At 51.6% G+C, this 14,931-nt stretch overlaps 1 protein-coding gene across 1 annotated transcript in view; it reads left to right on the forward strand.

The window, feature by feature from the left end:
* Nucleotides 1-1,376: 1,376 nt before the first annotated feature.
* The window catches only part of Emp2 (epithelial membrane protein 2), a 35,069-nt gene continuing 21,514 nt past the window's right edge, over nt 1,377-14,931 (forward strand). Inside the window, exon 1 of the mRNA XM_005391190.2 lies at nt 1,377-1,652. The gene's annotated coding sequence lies outside the window, so the exon portion shown is untranslated. The remainder of the gene's footprint in view (nt 1,653-14,931) is intronic.

Consider the following 14,931-nt stretch of genomic DNA (forward strand, 5'->3'; position numbering starts at 1 on the left):
TTGGTTTGCAGGCTGCTGTTACCTTGCAGGTAATGTTGGTAAAATAAGTGGCGCACAGCAATTGCTCAGTAAGTGGCAGAAACTCATCTGTTCCATCTCCCACCTTGGGGTCTTTCTTTGTCTTCCGGGGGGCCGTGGGCCAGGCATGTGGGCCTCAGTTCAAATTAACACCTTCCTGTCCCCTCTCCACCCCAAAGAATCTCTTGCTTGTGCAATGCATCATTAGCCACACAATTAAAAGCAACCTGGCAAGTTAGAGGCCAACTGGAGAAGTTCAGGGCTCTGGGTGGGGTGCGGTGATACCCTGGAGGGCTCTCAAGACCCTGTGATAGTCTCTAACTCAGACTTAGCACAGCCCTCAGAAAATTTAAACACAATGTCCTAGAAAACCGCACTGTTACACTATTAAATATCCCCCACCCCGACCCGTCCCTCTCCTTGGGCTACATTCCCAGCCCTTTAAAAAATATTTTTTATTTTCAGACCTAGTCTCCTTAAGTTAAGGCCCTTTCCAGCCTTTTCCAGGCTGGCCTCAAACTTGTGACTCTCCTGCCTCAGCCTCCCGGAGTGCTGGGTAAGTCACATTTGTTAAAAGGAGTTTTAATTTTGTCAGTGACAGAAATCAACTTCCTTGGACTTTGGAGTTTGTGCAAATAACATTAACCTGTTAGAAGTTTTAAAATGTGCTGTGATGTGTCCTAAGCCTGTTTTGGAACTTCTTCAATCTTTCAAATATAGCCCTCAACACGCATGGAGCTCGGATGTCTGTAGCCTCCTCTTCCTCCTCTGAGGTAGATCAGCTCAACTGGGGAAACCGAGGCCGGAAACAAAGGCGGCTGCTCCTTGATTTTTGCCACTTTCAGGGGCAATAAATTCCAGGACTGTGAGTCTGAAGAACACGGGAGCGATGTGGGGGTCTCTGTGTGTACTGGTGGGGAGGTGAATGAGAAAACCACGGAGGGACCTTAGGACTGGTTCCGCGGCCCTGCCACCCTACACCGGAGCCAGGTCCGACAGATAAAAATAACAGTGATAAACCCTGCTGGAGCGCTTCTGCTGTGCCTGCCAAGCCCTCCGTGTGGTGTCACTGTCAGGTCTTCAACACTTCGAGGAAAGGGTCCTTTTGCAGAAGAGGAAACTGAGGAAGGAACGATTAGACAAGCGCTCCAAACTAACAGAAGTGCTTAAGAAAGAGGCTGGCCTCCAGAACCCCTATCAGAGGGAAGAGGAGCGGTGGGACGAGAGGGCAAGGGGGTGGCAAACCGAGGTGAGCGCAGCCAGAGTTCCCGCTCCCCAGCGTCTTTCTCCCCCTGCCTGTCCCCGCCTCTCCCGCGTCCCGACTCCTCCCCAAACTCGTCCAGAGCGGGGCGGGGAGGCGGGCGGGCGCTGGGGGCGCTCTTGGCGCTTGGCCTTTCTCTCCAGGGTCCCCCACCGCCTCCTGCGGTCCCTCCCCCGGCTCGGGCTCCTGACATCACGGCCCGGGAGGCGGGCTCGGGAAGGAGGGAGCTGTGGGGAGGAGGCTCCGCGCCGCCGCCAGGGAGGAGGGAGGGCGCGCAGTCCCGGCCCAGAGCTTCAAAACAGCCCGGCGGCCTCGCCTCGCGCCCAGCCCGTGCATCTGTCTGTCCAGCCGCCCGCGCCGCCGACTGCGCCCGGTGAGTTGGGGGCGCGCCCGGGGGATGCGCGCAGGGCGCCGAGTGGCGTCGGGGCACGAGGCAGCGTGCACCAGGCAGCAGGGATGCCACCGCGCTCTTTGGGGGCCAGAGAAGCCCTAGGGTTGTGGGGGGCGGCGAGGGGCCGAGGCTCCGTCTATGCCGCAGACCCCGATTCCCGCTCCGCATCTCTGGAGTGCAGCCCAGCCCTCCCGTGGGCGCCACACCCGCGCGTCCGGGATTCCACCTCGCCGCCGCGGGTCAGCTTCCTTCGCGTTTTGCGCTCAGGCTGGCGGGAAAAGTTTGGGGAGGAGTCAGGGCGGCTCCCCTCGCCCAGCCAGCCGCAGGCCGGGTGCCCTCCGAGTACAAGGGTGCTCTCTGTCGCGTGTGGGACTCAGACCCCCCTCGCCCGGTCCCCGCAGACCTGAGCGGGCAGAGCGGCTGCGCCCAGGCTGGTGCGCGGGTTCTGGCAGGCTGCGCACCCGCTCTCCCTCCTAGTTGAGTCTCCAGCGCGCCCCCCAGCGGCTAGGAGCAACTTCCTAGGGGCTGCGGCAGCTGTGGGGGTGGGGTGGGGATGGGGGAGTGTATGCTGCAGTGACCCTTCAACCCACCCCCTACTGTGCTATGGCCTGCGGGGCTTTCGCAGGGAGAGCCTTACCTAAGGATTGCAGCGGATGGAAGGAGAGAGATGGGGTGTGGCCCCTATGCCCTCCTCGATTCAGGAATCTCAATACACTCCAGTGCGGTATTCAAGGTCTTGCTAGGGGGCTGACTCTTGGGCCAAGGGAGACCCCACAGACAGAGCTTTCCCTCCAGGCCAGAATGGAATGAAGCTACTTTGGAACGAAGTTGACGGCCAGGGCTCTCAAGGTGTGTGTGTGTGTGTGTGTGTGTGTGTGTGTGTGTGTGTCTGTGTTGATGTTGTGATGTGAATGAGGGGTTGGCAGAAGGATTTAAGAAGCCTCCAGCCCAAACAACTGCACTTTTAGGAGGCACCTGGAATTGACAAACCCAAGAACAGGAGGAGGGTGGTTGCCGGGGACTGGGGGTCAGTGGGAAAGGGGGAGTTAGTGCTTAAGGGTACAGAGTTTTTGTTGGGAAGGGTGAAAAAAGTACGGGGTGCAGGTAGTAGTGATGGTTACGTAACATTGTGAGTGTATTTTACACTGCTGAATTGTACACTTACAAATAGTTACAGTCATAAATGTGCATTTTTGCATAATGGGACAAAAGAAAAAGAAAAGACACTTCTAGCTGCCTTGGCCCATCAGTCTGAATCAGAGAAATCCCAGGACCATGCACCCTGGCTGGCCATCTTTTCCTGGAATTTTGCCTCCAGATATCAAAAAGAAGGGGCTGAGAAGGGACAGGTTCCCTGGAGAGAACGCGGTGGGGAGGCTAATGGAGGTGTGTAGTGGGCTCTACCTGCTCCTTCTCCCTCCCCTCCAGGTGAGCTGCACCCCGAGCTGTTCCCAGCATATCCCCCTGTTGCAGATGGGGAAATCCAGGCCAAAGAAGCCAAGCTGGTTACCCAAGGCCACAGAGCAAGAGCTAAAGTGCAAGAAGGAGGCTTAGAACTCCACCTGCCTCCCCCGAGACCCCCTTATTTCAACCTGGAGAGGCCTGGGTGGCTGCAGAGAATGGGGTGGAGAGGACCCTTCTGGGGAAAACAGGGTGCAGATGCCTGTGGGGGCTTTGGCTGATAGATGCCCGGCCTGTTGCCCAGGGTGGGGCATGGAGGTGGCAGAAAGGTGCTGAACCTGTTTTCCCACTGCCGGGTTTTAGATCTTACCGCCTCCACCCCGCTTGGTGGGAAGCAGAGAACAGGCCTCACAGTCTGGAGCCTCTTCTGTCCCTTTAGTGGGGAATTTAGATCTGCCTGCGACCCAGGGGAGGCTCCAGGGGCAGAGGGGAAGGGCAGGGCCAGAGGAAACAGTGGTGTGAAGAGGTGGAGCTTGGCCGGTGCTGCCCCACCCAGAGGGGAGGCCCCTCTCAGGCTGGCACTGCCCTAGATGGGGGAATTGAATTGCGTGTACAGGGCATGTCCGTTACACACACACACACAAATGCACGCACACACTCGCAAGTAAGGACATCTAGATTTCTGTTCTTTGTCTCTCTCATAGTGTCTATGGTAGGAGCACACAGACTCCGTTTTCCAGCCACAGGTCAGTCATGAGGAGGATGGAGCCAGTTCCGAGGCCCAGGCCCACACGGATGCTGCCTTGGCCTTGCTCCGCCCTGCACCTTCCCGGCCCTTGGAGCTCAGCAAAGGCCACTTCTTTGTCACAGTGAACTCTGACAGACAGACCTGACCAGAAAGGGAAGTCGGTTGAGACAAAAAATTATATAAATACTTTCCAGGCCAGACGATGGCTTTGGACTTCTGGCTGGGTGGCGAGATGTGTTTGAGAGGCAGGAGTCCAGCCACCTCTTCGCAGGCCAGTGAACTGTGTGTGTGTTGCAACCTGTGGCTGATGTCCAGCCCTGTGGCCACGTGGGGCCTCTGGCACAGGCTTCAGTGGCCAAGCAGGGGGGTGGGCGTCTGCGGCCACTGGGGCTCCAGAGTGAAGGTGGTGGTTACCCAAAGTTGAGGGGGTCCTAGAGATTTCCTAACATAGTGAGTGTGTGTGTGTGTGTGAGAGAGAGAGAGAGAGAGCAAGAGAGCAAGAGAGAGCAAGCACGCGCACGAATGTGTATGACTGGGCTTAGGAAAGCAGGCAGCTGGAATGAGGGAAGAGGGCAGCTGGCATAGTAGAAAGAACTGGAGCTTGACTCTGTGCCCAGCTTCGGCCTGTCCAGGGAAGGAACGGGATAGGTGTGGGGGTAACGGAAAGAGGAGGTTCCCCTCCTTGCCCCCAGAATGGTGATTTGTCTCCTTCCACAAGTTGCCCTCAGAGTTCAATTTCGTCGGGATGTGTCTGGCTCTGGTTAAGGCCAGGCTGAGGGGGGAGTCTAAAAATATCAGAGGCATGGTTGCCACCCAGCGAGAGTGCAGGCTGGTAACTTGATGCCTGGGGCGGAGACTGGCAGTGGGGACACCGGGACTGCTGTATTCCAGAGTCACTTGGACTCCTCCAGCCAGCCAATCCTAGGACAGATGTTTGGAAGGGGCGAATTTCAGGAACATGAGGACCTCAGAAAGTTTTAACAGCTGGGGACATGCAGTGGAGTGAATTGTCGAGGCTCCCCTGTAAGTTAACAGCAGGCCCAAGGCTAGATTGGATGGAGGGACTTCACCAGCTGAATTCAACGGCTGGGGAATGGTCAGTGGGATTCCAGCCATAGGCCCCAGGGTCAGGGACCCATGGGACATGTGTCATCGTTCTGCTGCATTTCCATGCCTACATCCTGATGAGAGCTATGCTGAAACAATAAGTCACTTCCTATGGAGCAGCAAGTGACTCCAGGGGCACAGCTGTTGGGTTCTGGCAGGCTCTGGGGAGGTAGGCCATAGGCAGGATGTAAAGAAAAGGGGAACTGGGTGATGATTCCCTCCTTCCTTCCCTTCAGAGATGCTGTTGGTGTCTCCGTTACTTAATGAGTAGTTGTTGGACAGAAAAATTGAATTTCTGGGCCCTCATTTTCCGTAGGAAGCTGGGCTTCTGGTCATCTGTGAGGGACTGAGGGACAAGAGGAGGTCGCTCTAGACCCTGACCTCTATGGACAGGCTGGGTGACATGGCCTTCTAGAAGCTTCGTAGGACCCTGGATCCAAAGCCAACAGAGAGGTCACTGGGTTGATATTTAACATTAATGTGTCCTCAGAAATCTGGAATACAAAATAGCTGTGACTCTTCAGGATATAGAGATGGACACGCTGTCCCTCACTTCAGACTGCCTATAGCCTAAAATCAAGTAAAGTTTTGTGATAGCAATTTCTTAATGAAAATGTTTCTTCTTAGTGTGCTAATCACAAAGTTCACTGGTGAACTATCTTGTCTGAAAAGGAGACTAATAAAACAATTTTGCAGTGAGTAAATATGACTCCGATTTATCTCATTAATCTTATTCTAATGTTTCCTAAATATGTATTATCGTGGATGGTACCCAAGATAATCCTAAAACATCTGCAGCTGAACATAAAAACAAAAGAAATTAATTACGTATTTTCTTGGTTGGCGTTTGGAAAAATATGTCAGCGCGCAGAGCCACAGTTTCACAGATACTACTGCTTTGGGTGAAATGAAAGTTGATGTTTTAAACTTTAAAACAGTTTTTAAATAATTAAAGAGCTTATTTAATAAGAACAGATGGGCCTTGTGTTCGGCAAAATCTTCATACCAGTGTGAATGTCTTTTGGAGATGCTTTTCTAACAGGGACTAGAAGGGACGTATTTCACATTTTTGATGACAGGACTAATCTGAGAACATCTGGGGGCTCCTCACCCACATCTCTCTTCTGCACAAAGGCCCCCAGACTGAGACCTGCCCCTTAGCTTCCACAGGAGTCCCTTCATCTTTAACGAGGGTCATCCCTCCACCCTGTGGCCTTCAGCGGTTGGTCTGAGGATCAGACGAGGTGATATATTGATGTCTGTGGAAGTGGCTTGAGATGCTTGTGGTTTGCTTGAACCAAAGCAAAGCTGAAGGAGAGGCTGCTTGCCCACTTTCATCTTGATGGCTATTATAAAGCAACTTTGTGTAGTGAGCGGCCACAACTTAAAGGGGGATTTCCTTATCTTCAAAAGAGGCTCTGATGATGAAACTGATTCAGGAGATGTGATTGCAGGGAGGCCTGCAGTGTGGTGGCCTGCAAGAGTTTCCTGAAGCCTGTGGGGCTGGAACGGGTCTTGGAAGAGTCCTTAGTAATCCCCTAGCAGCATGGTTCTGAGGAGGCGACCTAAATCCCTTGGTCATTTTGCAGAATAGTTTACAGCAATGGAAAAAAACAAAGTGTAGCTGGGTGTGGTGGGGCACACCTGTAATCCCAGCATCTGTGGGAGGTTGAACAGGAGGACTGAAAGTTCAAACGCAGTCAGGGAAACTTAGAGATGTATTGAAACCCTATCTCAACATAAAAAATAAAAAGGGCTGGGGATGTAGCTGAGTGCGAAGGCCTTGGATTCAATCTCCAGTACTGAAAAAAAAACCAACCACAAAGTACATCTGTATGTACCAATATGGGAAGAGCTTTATGGATTAATTACTTAATCCAGTAATTAATTTCTTAATTACTGAATTAAGAAAAAACAAGTGTCAAAGCTGTATGTGGAAAATGTGCTATTTGTGTAATAATAAACAGAAACCCAGCTGCGAGCTTCTCACATGCCTTTAGTTTATCGGAGGAGCAGTGCCTGGAAGGATGCATCAGAATAGATGCACTCTGGTGAGGAGGAGGGGATGGAGCTGTCGAGGATGGGGGAGTGCTAGGCCTCCAGTATTAACAAAGAGAACGCACTGTGAGCTACCTCCATGTCCAGATAATGAGGGAGTCTCGCTGCAGTCCAGAAGCAATGGGGTCTTTGTAGGTCTGAGGGTGGGGAGCTTTAGATGGTGAACTTGGCGGTAGAGTGTTGGCTGGATTGTGTGGCAGAGGCTCTGTAGACACAGACTGTTAGAGGGACCGTTGTGGAAATCCAGGAACAAGGTCCGGGGCACTGAACTGGGGGATGTCCTGCAGCCCCGTGGATGTCCTCCTTGGAACAGTACACTGTGGACATCTCGTAGGCATAGTGGGTTTCCAGTGTGGGTGCTATACACAGATGTTGATCATTTTTTGGAAAAAAGGGGCAACTATGAGTTCACTTGAGGTGTTTCCAAAGGGCAGCTCTGAAATCCAGGGGAAGGTGTGTAGAGGGGTGGGGACCACTGGGCTTTGAAGAGAATCAAAGGAGGCAGGTAAAGATCATCTGGGCCTCCTGCTGTGTTTCAGGTTGATGTTTTAGAGCAGAAGAAAATGGCTGTGATTTACCAGTGCCACCTGAAGTAATAACAATACCGTTGCTGCCCTTCGAGCATTTATAGAGTGCAGAGCAGTTTCCCAGGCCACTTGCATTGCCTCGCTGACCTCATTTCAAGTGCGCACCAACCCTATGAGGTAGAGAGCTTATTCTCCCTGTTCTGGAGATGAATGCGCTCTGTTACATAAATAACATGGTTAAAATCCTGCAGGTGGCCGGGTTGGATTTGAATCAGAGACTCCTGAGCTTGATTAGACACATTCCCTCTTATGCCTGTAAAAACTTGACACCTGCCTCCTTTTCTGTAAATAATCTTGGTCTTTTGGGCCCAGAATCTTCCTTTGCTGCAGAAGTTCTGGTGGGCAATCTCGATGTCAAATGCGCTTCCTCCAAAGTCTGTCATCTCAGTCTTGAAGGTCCTCAAAGACGTGATATGAAAACCCCTCTTTCTCCTGCTCCCTCCCTTACTTTTATAAATGCATTTAGATAATCAGATCATATGATCTTTTTTGAGCCAAAGACAGCAAGGGAACCACGGTGCATTGTTTTATTGATGTGGAAAGTGTGCTGAAATCCACACCGGTGGTTGGGGGCCCATGAATCTGAGAGAGGTGGTGCGGAGAAGGGGATCTGAGCCGGTCCTCCTGTGCTCGGTACAGCCCTGAAGTAACAGTTCAGTCCTTAGATAAATGCCATCAACATCCATTGGTGGCTTATGGGAAAAGCCCGCAGCAAGCCTCTGCCTCTTCACGCAAACCTTTGGTATTCCTGGACGCCATCCTCTTCACCCACCATCTTGGCCCAGACCCCGTCATCTTTCGTTCTGACAAACTGACTACTTCGTGGTCTCTGTGGTCACTCTGGCCCTGCAGTCCACTGTCCATAGGTACCAGAGGGCTCCTACAGCGAAGCAAAGCTGACCTGGTCTCTCTTTTTGCCCAACCCACTTAAAGACTCCAGTAGTTTTGATTGCTTCTAAAACAACAAAAACCTGAGGCCTTGCATGATATGCCTTGAATGTCTTTGGCTAGTGGCCCATCAGACTCACCTGGGAGTTCTGATAAAAAGTTTCTCTAGGTCCCCACCTGGAAGGAATGACAGCAGCCTCCCCGAGGATAGGGGCGGGGCACAGGTAGCCTGGCAGGTTCCCCCAGTGCTGTTGGGGCACAGGTCTAGCTCCTCCTTTCGGCTTCTTGCCTGAGTCCCCTGGCCACTTAGTTCCTCCAGTTCTTGATCCTCTCACCGCAGCTCCCTGCTCTTCCCTTTCCCCTTTTCCCTCCACACTCCCTCCCTCTCTGTGCGCACTGGGTTCTCTTTAACCTTTCAGGCTGGCACCATTTCTCCAAGGAAGCTTGTAACCCTGATCAAGTCAGATCAGCCCTTTGCCTAATTCTATCAGTGCTAATTCTCTTGGCACTTGTTTAAGTGTGACAAGGGCTAGCAGGCACACGGGCCAGGTGTCTGTATGTGCTGAGTTCCCCAGTGCACCCTGGCAGGTGTCACAGCACCCCAGCCAGAGTCACAGAGGGAGGCAGAGTTGTAAAAGAAGGGAGGCTCCATGTCTTGGATGCCTTGCTGGAGGCTGCAGGTGTCCCTGCTACTTCTCCCCCTGCAGTCGTGTCCGGCCCCAGGTGTCGCGGTCTGAGTCTTTCCATCAGGGGAATGGGGTGGGGATGGGGCACAGTCATTGAGATCAGAGCCAGAAAGAGGCTTCGTCACTGCACACCAGAGCGGGGCCCACACACCTGGAGGTGTTTGAGGTGACTGCTGTAGCATACGGGCAATGTTAAGGACTTTTGCACATTTTAAAGTGTATTACTTAAAAGGCTAATACTTGGCAAGTGATGCTGATCTTTCCATTTACAGTGTTAATACACATTTACAAATGAATCGATGTAGGCTTAATGTGTTTTAAAGGAAAGTACAGGCAGTGGGTGGTACGGGGATGGGTCGAGGGAGTGGAAACTCTAACAGCGTGTGGTGTGCAGAGGCGGTGCTCCGGTCAGGTCTCCAGTGCTGGATGTGCACTTGTCTCCCCAGCGGTAGCTTCCCCGCTCCCCAGAAATTGTGAGAGGGTCCTCTGAGGACACCATGCGAGTGACTGAGGACACCAGAGTGTGAGCCCAGCTGCTGGGCCTCAAGGCAGGATGAAGTCTCTGAGCTGCTCGCCGTGAGGAGCGCACCAGGGGGTCAGGCTGTGGCCTCTTCGGTAAACCCACGTTTCCCTGGCATTTTCCCACCTCACCTTGCTGCTCTCACTTCCTTCCACTTTGCACCAAAGAGCTGCCTTAGAAGTCCCCACAGAGGATGCCCATGCCGTGCACTGCCCCGGGTCTCCTGACCTCAGCTGGTGCACACAGGGACTGATCTGTGGCCGTGCTGCTTGAGCCCAACCCCCTGCCCACCCATGAGGAACCCAGATCCAGTTGGCAGATGTGATTTGCCCCAGGTTGCCCTGTGACTCGGGCTAAGCTGGTTGAATGAAACAAAAGATAAAGGAGGAGGAGCTAAAGGAATGTTTCTCCCTCGCCATTTTAATGGTACCAGGTGCTCATTCTAGCGACAGTCCTTGGTGTTAGCAAATAGGCCAGTTCCCTCTCCTGGAATGTATTGCTTTTCTCCTGCACGAGAATGCAGCATAAGAAAAACAGTGCATTCCTCACTCTAGTCTCAAGAGAGAAAGGTGCAGCCTGGCCAGTTATACTTCATTTTATGCGCAGTGTATGTAAATATATAACTATGTAAGCTATGATATATAAATTCAAGGGAGCAGGTGCTTACAGTATTGTCATTTAAGGACCAGTGGAAGGGCTGACCCGGGGGAGGCAGACTTGGCAGTTTACTGGAATCACCCGGGCAGCTCTGAATACTATACATACCATCCACGCTCCACATCCACGGATTCTACATCTGGGGATTCAGTCAGCCTCAGATCAAGAATTGCAGCTGTACTGAACATGTACACACTTCTTTTCTTGTCATTACTCCCTAAGCAAAACAGCGTAACGTTGTATTGGGTATTGTAACTCACCTAGAGATGGTGGAAGTATACAGGAGGATGATACGCGATACGTAATTACTGTGCTGTGTTAGATAAAGGCCTCGAGCACCCTTAGATTTTGGTGTCTTTGGGAAGATATACTGGAAGCCGTCCCCAGTGGATACCAAGGGTCAGCTGCACTGGAGACCTGGCCTCCCAGGTCCTGATTTAATTAGTCTGGGATGGGGCTGTAATGGTGCACTCTTGTGTCCCCATTCCTCGCCAGCCCTTGTCTGGCTCTCCCTGTATTGGGCCTATGACGTCACTGTTTTCTGTGACTTTCTTCCTTGGCTTCTTTAGGAGAGGCGGTGGTAAAGGGCAGGACTGCTCAAACCCCAGGTCTGTCACTTTTGGGTGGTGTGACCCTGGGCAAGCTACTGAAATGTGCTGCCCCGAAGTTTTCTTATCTGGAAATCATGGATTGAATTGACACCAGAAACTCCAGTTGGGATGGTGCCTTGATTTCCTCGATTTCTTTTATCCTTTTGGGGTTCTTCATACCGCGTACAGCGAGCCTCCATACAGACCAGGAAGGACCGAAATCCAAAAGGTCCTTAATTTGCTACACAGAGGTGGTTCAGGCCCACTGCTCTTTCTTCGGGAACCCCCAGTCTCCCCACTGTGCTTTGTCCTCTGGGGGCCTCAGAACTCCTATAGAGCCAGGGTCCCATCCTGCTGCCCCCCTGCCTTTAGAGCTGATTCACTGGGTACTGGCCTGAACCCCTGCCTACTCCTTCCTCGTTGGTCCTTGCAGTTTCAAAGCAGGAGGTCATGGACTCAGGTTATTCCTGCTTCTGCACTCAGAGGCCCACTCATCTCAAGAACGGGAGGTCTCAGGGTTCTCAGGGGAGGAGGATACTGTGCCTCCATTGTGAGATCCCCCACCATGGCAAGGTCTCCCTGAGTTTCACCCACCTCCTGACACATCTTGAGAGGCAAGGATTCCTGGGAGGCCTGGCATGGGGAGAAGAGTACCCCTGACATGTCACCATCCTTTGGTCTACAGGTAATTCCCAAGTACCAGGGCCTGTGCAAGGCAATAGGGACACAGCAATGACCAAACAGATAAAAATCCTCACCCTTAGAGACTTTCCAGTATAGACAGACAAGACAACAAGACAGAGTGAATTGAAGTAAGTAAGAAAATGACAGGTGATATTTAGTGATTTGAAGAAAATAAAATAGAAGAGATGAGGGCAGGTGGCTTGTTTAGGTTGGAGAGTTCAGGGAGGCTTCTTGGAGGAGGTGACTTTGGAGTTGAGGCCGGATGGAGTATGTGGAGCCAGTCTCTCCAAGAATCAGTGAACTTTCCAGACAGAGGGAATAGCTCCTGCATAAGCCTGGTCAACCTGAGGATGGCAGCCAACCTTGCTTGTTAGGGAGAAGAGAGGGACACTGGTTTAGGACACTGAAGCATCCTGACAGTTCATTTGAGCTCTCCATGGGGACCGGGACTGGGTGTTCCACGTATTCATGTTCTCCCAGAGCATCCATCTACAACGTGCTGCACGCCTTCTAAGTGTTTGCGGAGCACATTAATGGACAGCCTGGCAAATGGGGACGCACAGCTCCACCTCTGGGGGCATCCTGGGAAGCGGGGAGCTGGCACAGTCGCAGGCCCTGGGGGTAGAAGATCAGTTTTAGACGTGGCGTGGCCTTAGAAATGGGGAGCTGCTGGCTCAGATCAGGCCCTTCCTCTTGAGACCCCTGCTCCTGATTCAGGGCTTCTGCTGCGGCCCAGCAGGGGCAGGAGAGCACATAGGTCACTGTGCCCTTGCAGTGTCCTCCAGTGAGCTCAGAGCTTCCTTGTTTTTTAAATCTTTTTTTTTTTTTTAAATGAGTTGTTTAAGGTGCTTGAGTCATTCATTGTATTTGAGTATGTTCACTAGCCCATCATCAGTTTTAGAACATGTTCATCACTTCACCCTTTAGATAGCATCTGTTTTCCCCATCAGCCCCATCAGCTCCAACCACTGCTGATCCACTTCCGACTCCAGGGATTTGCCTAATTCTAGACATTTCTGTAAATGAAATCACACGATATATGGCCTTCAGTGTCTGGTTTCTTTCACTAAACATCATGTTTTCAAGGTTTATCTGTATTGGAGCAGGTTTCATTCCTTCTTATGACCAAATAATATTAAATAATATAGATACACACATTTCATTTAACTGTTCCTCTCTGATGGACATGTGGGTTGTTCCCACCTTTTGGTAATAATGACTAGTGCTGCCACGAATGCTCGTGTACAAGTTTTTTTTTCATGGATGTATGTTTTCCTTTCTTTTGGGATATATGTGGGAGTGGAACTGCTGGATCACACCATTGTTCGATGTTTAATTGAGCAGCTGCCAGACTCTTTCCCACAGTGCTCACACCATTCTGTGAGGTGTGATTGAAAAACACTCCCCTCACTTCGTACAGCCTTATCCCATCATTTCACAGCTTTCTGAAGCACTTCTGGAAGTCCTCTTTTGTGAGGGTCTTTAGTCTGTTGTCGCTGCCTAGATATCCTGAATTGATTCGAAATGTTGACCTTTCATGGTCATTTTGACTTTGAAGAAGAGCCAGAGTTGCAGGTACCAGATCCAGTGAACAGGGTGGATGAGGACACACTGTAATGTTTTTACGAGTCTGCTTTTCTGTTGGATGGCAGTGCCCAGCAACATTATCGTTTTATTTTTAACGCACCTCATAAAGATGCTCAGGAAAGAGGACTTCCAGAACTGCTTTAGAAAGTGGCGAGAACAATGGGGTAAGTGTGTTCAAAGAGAGGGAGAGCATGTGGAGGGGGATTAATGGCAGTGTGTCTTTTACTGTAATAACTTTTTAAAAAAAATTAAATATTCACTGTATTTTTTCTATCACCCATTGTATATTTCCACCAGCAGTGTATGGGGTTCTGATTCCTCTGCGCCTCTGGGGTTTAATTTCATGCCCAACCCTGTCCTGGTTCTCAGTCTTAGGAAGCTTCCCTGGGACGTTCCTGTAAGTCTGGGGCCAGGCCTCCTAGGTCCCAGCTGAGCCCCACTCAGAAGTTCTGGGAGAGGCAGGGCCTGGGTGAATGGCTGAGGGAGGTGGAGGGAAGGCATGGCATATGTTCTGGGGACCCCTGGGGGGGACCCCCCAAGACAGAATTGGAATCAGTGGAAGAGAGGGCCCGGGACAGTGCTGTTTTCTAAGGCGTGGGAGTCATAATGCGGGGGCAAGTGATGCTCTGTCCTCCAGGGACATTAAAGCCCCCTGTGGGAAAGTGATTCGCTTTCAATTCCTTCACCTCTTCTGATTCCACAAAGGGAAAGTCTTGGCTGACACTGACACGGTTAAGGCCTCCGACTGTGTAAGCCTCCTCTTCTTTTTCCCTTTTTTCTTTTCTCTTGCAACTGGGGATTGAACCCAGGGTTTTCACGTCTGGGTTACATCCTCAGCCCTTTCTTAGTTTTAATATTAAAACAGCGTCTTGCTAAGTCACTAGGTTGCCCCCACTGGGCTCTAACTTGTAATCCTGCCGCCTCAACCTCCCAAAGTGCGGGAATTAGAGGCGTGTGCCCCCACCCCCCACAAGTGTTTCTTCTTTATTTAGCACAGACAGAGCAGGTCTCCAGCATCACTCCTGTAGCAGGCAACAGCCTCAAACTGGAATTTGTGAACATTTTTTGGGGGGGGAGTAGGGACATTATTTATTTTCACAATTTCTATTTATAGCAAGTGATGCTGATTTTCCATTTCCAGGGAGTCAAAAGTTGTTTCTTGTTAAAATATGTGTCTTTATGTTAGAAAGTGGATTCAGGACAAATCCGAAGTAGCATTTTGAGGAGCTGCATGAGAAGGTAGAACGGAAGTGACTGTGGTTCGGGGACCCTTGTTCTTGAGCTTGGGCCCTGTGGTTGGGACAGTGTCTGCAGCAGTGAGCTCCCCGGGACGTGGTTGTGCTCACAAATGGGAATGGATGCAGTACAGATCTGGACCTTGGCCGGGGCAGGGTGGTTCTAGTGGAGCCTTTCAGAGAGACAGCGTGCCTTTGCGGTTCCCTTTGTGTGGGATCACTTTCCCGCTGCCACTGCGGACAGTACCATTGCTGCAGATGCGACACTGTCTGAGGTGCCCCAGTGGGAGGAGCTGGGTGTTTGGGAGCTGCTCTTCTCCCCAGCTTGGTGTCCTCACAGCCCCCAGGCATGCTGCTGGGGACCTGTGACTGGACCCAGCTCCCAGCTCAGAAATGCTCCCCACGGAGCTTGCTCAGGGCGGACTAGAGTGTTTGGTGATGCAAACAGCTTCCACTTACCCCTACTAGCCTTCAGCCCTCAGGCTGGGGCGTCACGGTGGGGCTGGACACCGA

The sequence above is a fragment of the Chinchilla lanigera genome, unplaced genomic scaffold, assembly GCF_000276665.1.
Source record: "Chinchilla lanigera isolate Chin_1 unplaced genomic scaffold, ChiLan1.0 scaffold00041, whole genome shotgun sequence".
Taxonomy (NCBI): Eukaryota; Metazoa; Chordata; class Mammalia; order Rodentia; family Chinchillidae; genus Chinchilla; species Chinchilla lanigera.